Genomic DNA, 6,000 nt, shown 5'->3' with positions numbered 1-6,000 from the left:
TGCCTCCGTAGCCATTCCAGAAACTCGAAAAACCAGAGCAACAAAAGATTTTGCAATGATAACATCGCCAGCAAATGATAACATCTGTTGTTGTTGTTGCTTATCCTCATTTTACCTGACGAAGTCAGACCAGATCTATGAACCCATTGACCTGAATAAAATCGAAGACCAAAAGAGGAAAGCATTTGAGTATCTCAATATTTTTTCTAAAACAATGTTAAAAAGCAAGCCTGAGAGTGAATCATCCTAAAGAACTCTGTTTTTAGAATTGAAATAGTTTATTTTTTTATGCAAGACGCGTGAATATCTTGTTCTAATTGAAAAATGTACGTAGTTCATTCCTTTCGATACTTCAAGCCTTTACGAAACTGGTTTTTTTAGCAGTTGCTATTATCAAGCAAATATAGTGTGAAAATCGGTGTATTTTCGAAAGAACATCCGCTGTTTTTATTTTGAAAATATTGTTTTAATTTCAAGCAAATGTCATACGAAAATAACTATCGAACATAGAGGTATTAAACAGCAGGGTCATCTTTTTCGTAACCATCTCATAAGTTAGTTCACTGCAACTAAAAAATTCTTCTTTGGAACTTCTACTTTAGCTTCTGTAAAGTGATTGGTATTTCGATTGATGATAAACTCATTTTAGAGATAAAATGATGAAAAAATTCTGATTGTATTGGTCAGTTTCATTCCATTAGACAAGAAGCTACAAATGAAATTTGAGCTTTCTATTTAGTCTTTAAGAAGTCAAAATTCTGATTTGCGAAATTCCATTTCTACACGCTCTAAAGTTGGTTAATAAAAACGTAATAATAAAATTACGATAACTATAAAAATATTTTTAGTGATTTTTTTTGTTTAACTATTACTATATTTTAAAATGTATTTTCAAAAAACCTATAATCCTTGATTATAGATTATTATCATCGTTAGAAGTTATTATAAAAGGCTATCAAAGAAATGATAAAAAGCGATCCGAAAGAGTAATTGTTCAAATCTAAATTAAAACTTGAGAGTTGCGATTTTCCTCTCGAATCCATCGTTTATCCCAATGATTGGGAAAAAATTCGATACAAGAAATGATAAAAAGCTATCCGAAAGAGTAATTGCTTGAATCTCGGTTAAAACTTCTTTTTTTTTTTTAATGTCTAATGGCTGAGAGGATTAAAACTTGTAAGTTGGTTGCTATTTCACTCTTAGAATCCATTGTTTAAACCAGTGATCGGCAAATCGCAGCTCACGAGCCACATGAGGCTCTTTATTGACATCAGGTGAGCATTATCCTAATATCATTTAATCAGTAGTTGCTATGTCCTATAAAAATAAAAAAAGTGGTAGGATTTCTTTTGCTTATTTTTAGACGAAACAAGATATTTTAACTACTACGGCTTATTAACAGTTTAAGTAAAAATACTTATTTATAAAACTGAACAAGGTTTTACTTTTATAGTAAAGTTTGAAAGTTTAAATATGTTAAAGATCTTCAAATCAAATTAAAAACTTTTATTTCTTAATTTAAAATAATTTGGGTATTACATCCTTATTTTTTATAGGACACTACGACTGCTGACTTTAAAGCATCCTCTCTTTTTTGGCAATTTTTTTGCTTGACTGAAATTTTCATTTTTGGCACTGGTTCTGGATGACGGCTGTTGGTTTGGTGTCTCCTTGATAGAAATTCAGAAAAAACAACTGAAAATTCTGAAAAGTCATGTCAGTCGAAAACTAATCATCTGTCTTTTGCTCAAGAGTTTATTAATTCTTATGAAAATAAGAAGGTGGTCCCTTTTTTCAAAAAGGAAAAAAAATTGGCAGCTTAAATTTTAAATTATTACGATTTATTTAGTAGAAATATAGTATCTTTTTAACGAAATATATTAACAGTATAAATATTTACATATACATAGATCTGAAGTTAAACTATAACATTAAGACCATGTTTGTCTCAGGTACAAGCACCATTTAACACGCGAAGTGAAGCATAATTCTTTTTCAGAGCTAAAGTGATAGCTAACACACTAAATTATCCATTTTGTAAAAACAAATGTGTACCACCACTTTTTTCCACTCTTTTAGTAACTGGGTATGAACGTTCAAAAAAAAATTTTGAAATAAAAATAATTGAATTTGATTGAAATTTGATGTGAAATTTTCACACCTTCAATCTTTTAAATAAGTAAATATTTTCATATTTTAGGCTTGTAAATATTTTCGAATTATTTCTTTTCTTTCCTAATAATCGAATTATCGAATTTCGAAAGATGTTTGAACTTCCGTGTTCAAACATATTTACATCTTTAGAAATATGTATTGTATACGTATTTTTTTTTTTAACTAAATTTTATTTCCCGTCAATATGTTTCAACATCGATCTTCATCTTAGATACAAATTTTTTTATAAATGCGATTAAACAGCGATGTCCTTATTTCCACATCAGTTTATTTTGAATTGATAATAAACGTTCGGAAAACATTTATCTTAACTCTTGAACTCAGTCCGGAGTGAAATTAGATTAGTGGATTGTTTTTTATGCTCGCATACGATAAAAACTGTGAAAACACCTACCGGTTGAAGTACATTTACGTGTTTTGGTTTTTGTATTGTGGCGTCGTTTGTTTATTTTTGTTGAACTTCAAATGTAGATTTAAAGTACACTTGTTGGCAGTGTTATTGAATGTCAATTGAATAATATTTTTCATTGCAAGGAAACTTTATGTTTACAATGTTTATGATCTTTATTGATTTGCTGATTACTTGTAATAGGGGAGTATAGACCAATTTCAAAGTGTTCTTCCTGCTATTATTTGTTGAATAAGGATAGAGACAGACCGGGAGTTTGAAGATCAGTATCAAATTAGTCCAAAACAACTCAAAGAAGTATGATATAAAATAAAAAAAAAACATTATTTAAAAACCAATTTTTTTCCCGTCTTTTAATGATAACTATATAATACCAAAGGCCGATCAGGTGGCCGAGTGGTTAGCGTGTCTGACTGCGGAGCCGCGGGTCTGACATTAGCCGCGGGTTCAAATCCTGCTCAGGGCATGGATGTTTCTTTCTCTCTCTGTGTTCTATGTCCTTTCCTCTTTGTGTTAATGTGACCCGCCTTATAAACGGGTTTGTGGTTGTATGACGTGGGCGACGCTGCTCCACCGCCGTGACTTCGCCACAGGTGCCCACTGGGTAACGAGAAGACAGTAGCACTTCTGGCATTTCTGTGGCCAATGGGACAAACCCCAAGTGCCCGCCATTAAGAAAATAAAAAATATATAATGACAAGGGGTTGACTATGGGCGGAAATCGACTTATAAAATGTATAGTAATATCTATTTGAATTTTTGAGACCTTCGTGACCGAGCCATTGCATCCGCCAAATGCTTTGAAGAGCGAACCGGGAAAGCCTGGTCGGTAGGGCGCTGGGCCCATGTCCAAGAATTCATGGGTTCGATCCCCGCCGGCCGAAGACTCCCCGTGCAGTAAATGGTGACTGATGCTCGTTAAATGAGTCGAGTCGCAAAGTCCTCCATGTTCCAATTGCAAATCAATACCTCTGGGGGTACTGATCCAGGAGTTTCCTTGTCTTCTGAATAGGGTTCAAAATTACAAAGCTACGGAGTTGAACATTAGTAGTCGTAAGCCCAAAATTGGGTCGGCTGTTCAAAGACGGATATAAAATAAAATACTTTGAAGGAGCCTTGGTGGTTCAGGGATAGAGCATTCGCCTTTCAATGAGGTTAACCAGGTTCGAATCCCAGCGATGACTGGTCGATTCGAATTCCGCACCTGGCTCGCACTGACCACATTGCTGACGAAAAATATCCTCAGTGGTAGACGGAACATAAGTTAGAGTCCCCTTATCGTCAGACTAACAGTGGGAGGTATTCGTGGTTCCTCTCCAAGTAGCGCAAATGCGGGTTAGTTCCATCAAAAGGTCCTCCACGTAGGCTATTTTATCCCAGTTCTTGATTCAGGAGTTTCCTTGTCTTCTGGATAGGGTTCAAAATTACAAGGCTACGAAGTTGAAAATTTGTAGTCGTAAACCCAAAATTGGGTCCAACGATGGTTATAAAATGCTTTGAAGCGTGGAGGCTGTTTGTTCGAATTTTACTGTAATCCTGGATATTGAAGTCTTTGCGATGTCTTTAGCTAAATCATGATAATTCTTCTTCGCCTTGACAAGGTTTTTATAAAGAGGAAGTGCGCTTTTGTGTCTGATTTCTTAGCTTAAAATATCATCTGCATTGATTAATTAGCATATTTGAGGTCATCCCCTGGAACAATTAAGATTGAATCCTATCTAAAACAGTCTATCGCATAGATTTTTTGATAAAAAGTCATTAGATAGAATGATTTTTTCCTCTCTTTTAATTAATCTTCCCCTCTTTAACTTAATAAATTTTCTTCATAAACGTCATCAAACAACTACTTACGTTTGATAAAATGCGCCCTTGTCTAGGATATAATTAATGTTGTTTTTCTTTTGTTCATTTCGCTTTTCAGGATAAAAATTTCCATCGTAACTAATTATTATCAAATAGATGGAAAGAAAACGTAAACAGCCTCAGGTATACAGATATGAGACGAGGATATTACTCTACGCCACAACTGGAAAAGCAAGCAAAGTATATATATATTTTTAAACTAATAGTTTTTAAAAGTTGATTACATAAATTATATTGTTCTTTTCTTCTCATTTGTTGTTCGTGTATAATTTTCTTCTGCTGTTGTTTGTAATGACACTTAAACAAACCATATAGAATTAACAGGCCTTTAGAATTAAGTCAGGAAGCCTTAAGCCATACGTTTGATAAGAGAACATCGCTAGGGTGAAAGGGCGACTTAGCTTAGAACCTCCCGTATAGATGGCAGCATCAGTCATTCGTGAGAGTTCTACTTTGAACAGCATAATCCAATAAGTCATTATAACAGCTGATAATTAATGTCTGCGTTTGCTGTGTCAGCTATATCTTTTTATTTAGATGCGAGAATTTTTTTTAAATGATATTTGATTGTAATAAATAGAAATTAAATCTAGAGTTCAGACTCAAAAATAACTAAATATGTATTTTTGCGTCGAAAAGAAAATTGTATTTTCACAATTTCTACAAATGAGATTTTGAATTTTAAACAATGTAAAAACATCTATTCATAACAATCTATATATATATATATAAAAGAAATTATTTATATTTATCGGGCTTAAAAATTTTTCTTTAGTTTAGATACACGTGGTCTACTGGTACACACATCCTACCAGATGAAAAGTTCCGAAAAAGTTCTCCACGGAATACTAAAGATTGATGAAAGGATTACATTGCATTCGAGAGGTAAGATTTTTTTTAACCATCAATAATGATATTCAATAATGATCTAATCAATAATTTATAATTTATTTAATATTTAATTGTTTATATGAAATTATTTATGAACACGTAAAGAAGACAAATTTAAAATATATGTATATATATATATTTCAATAAGAATATATTGAATAACTTATAAAAGGTTATGCATTTACAAAAAATTTCATATTTTCATCGAGCTTTTAAATTCAAAATAAAATACCCAATTATAAAAATAAAGAATTAAATTTCTCTGATAACTATTCTCAACGCTTATAACAGTTCGTTTTTGAAAACCATAGTTCCGCTTATTTAATTCGTTGTCTGCATATACATGCAACAAGAACAAATTCATAATATTAAATGTTTCATTCTTCATATTAAATATTTTCAAAATAATAAACAGCCTCTGTTTTTTTCTTCTTTCTGTTGTTAGTTTATTCACAATTGCTAATGAACTTTTTTTATAATGCTGGGATTCCGCTAAAAGTAACTTGATTATTTATGGTTCCTTATGCAAATAGTAGACTTTAAAAAAAAAAAAAAAAAAATTAAGCTTTGAGGAGAACTTCTCCAGACTAAAAGTCTGGGGTTGTCTGCTGCTATGGTAACAAGCGGGAGCACATCTCTAATGGGGTGAAATGGAGGAAAGA

Source organism: Parasteatoda tepidariorum, chromosome 6, assembly GCF_982258835.1.
Source record: "Parasteatoda tepidariorum strain Cologne lab strain chromosome 6, Ptep-v5.0, whole genome shotgun sequence".
Classification (NCBI taxonomy): Eukaryota; Metazoa; Arthropoda; class Arachnida; order Araneae; family Theridiidae; genus Parasteatoda; species Parasteatoda tepidariorum.
The sequence above is the reverse complement of the archived record's forward strand: the minus strand, read 5'-3'. Positions refer to the sequence as shown.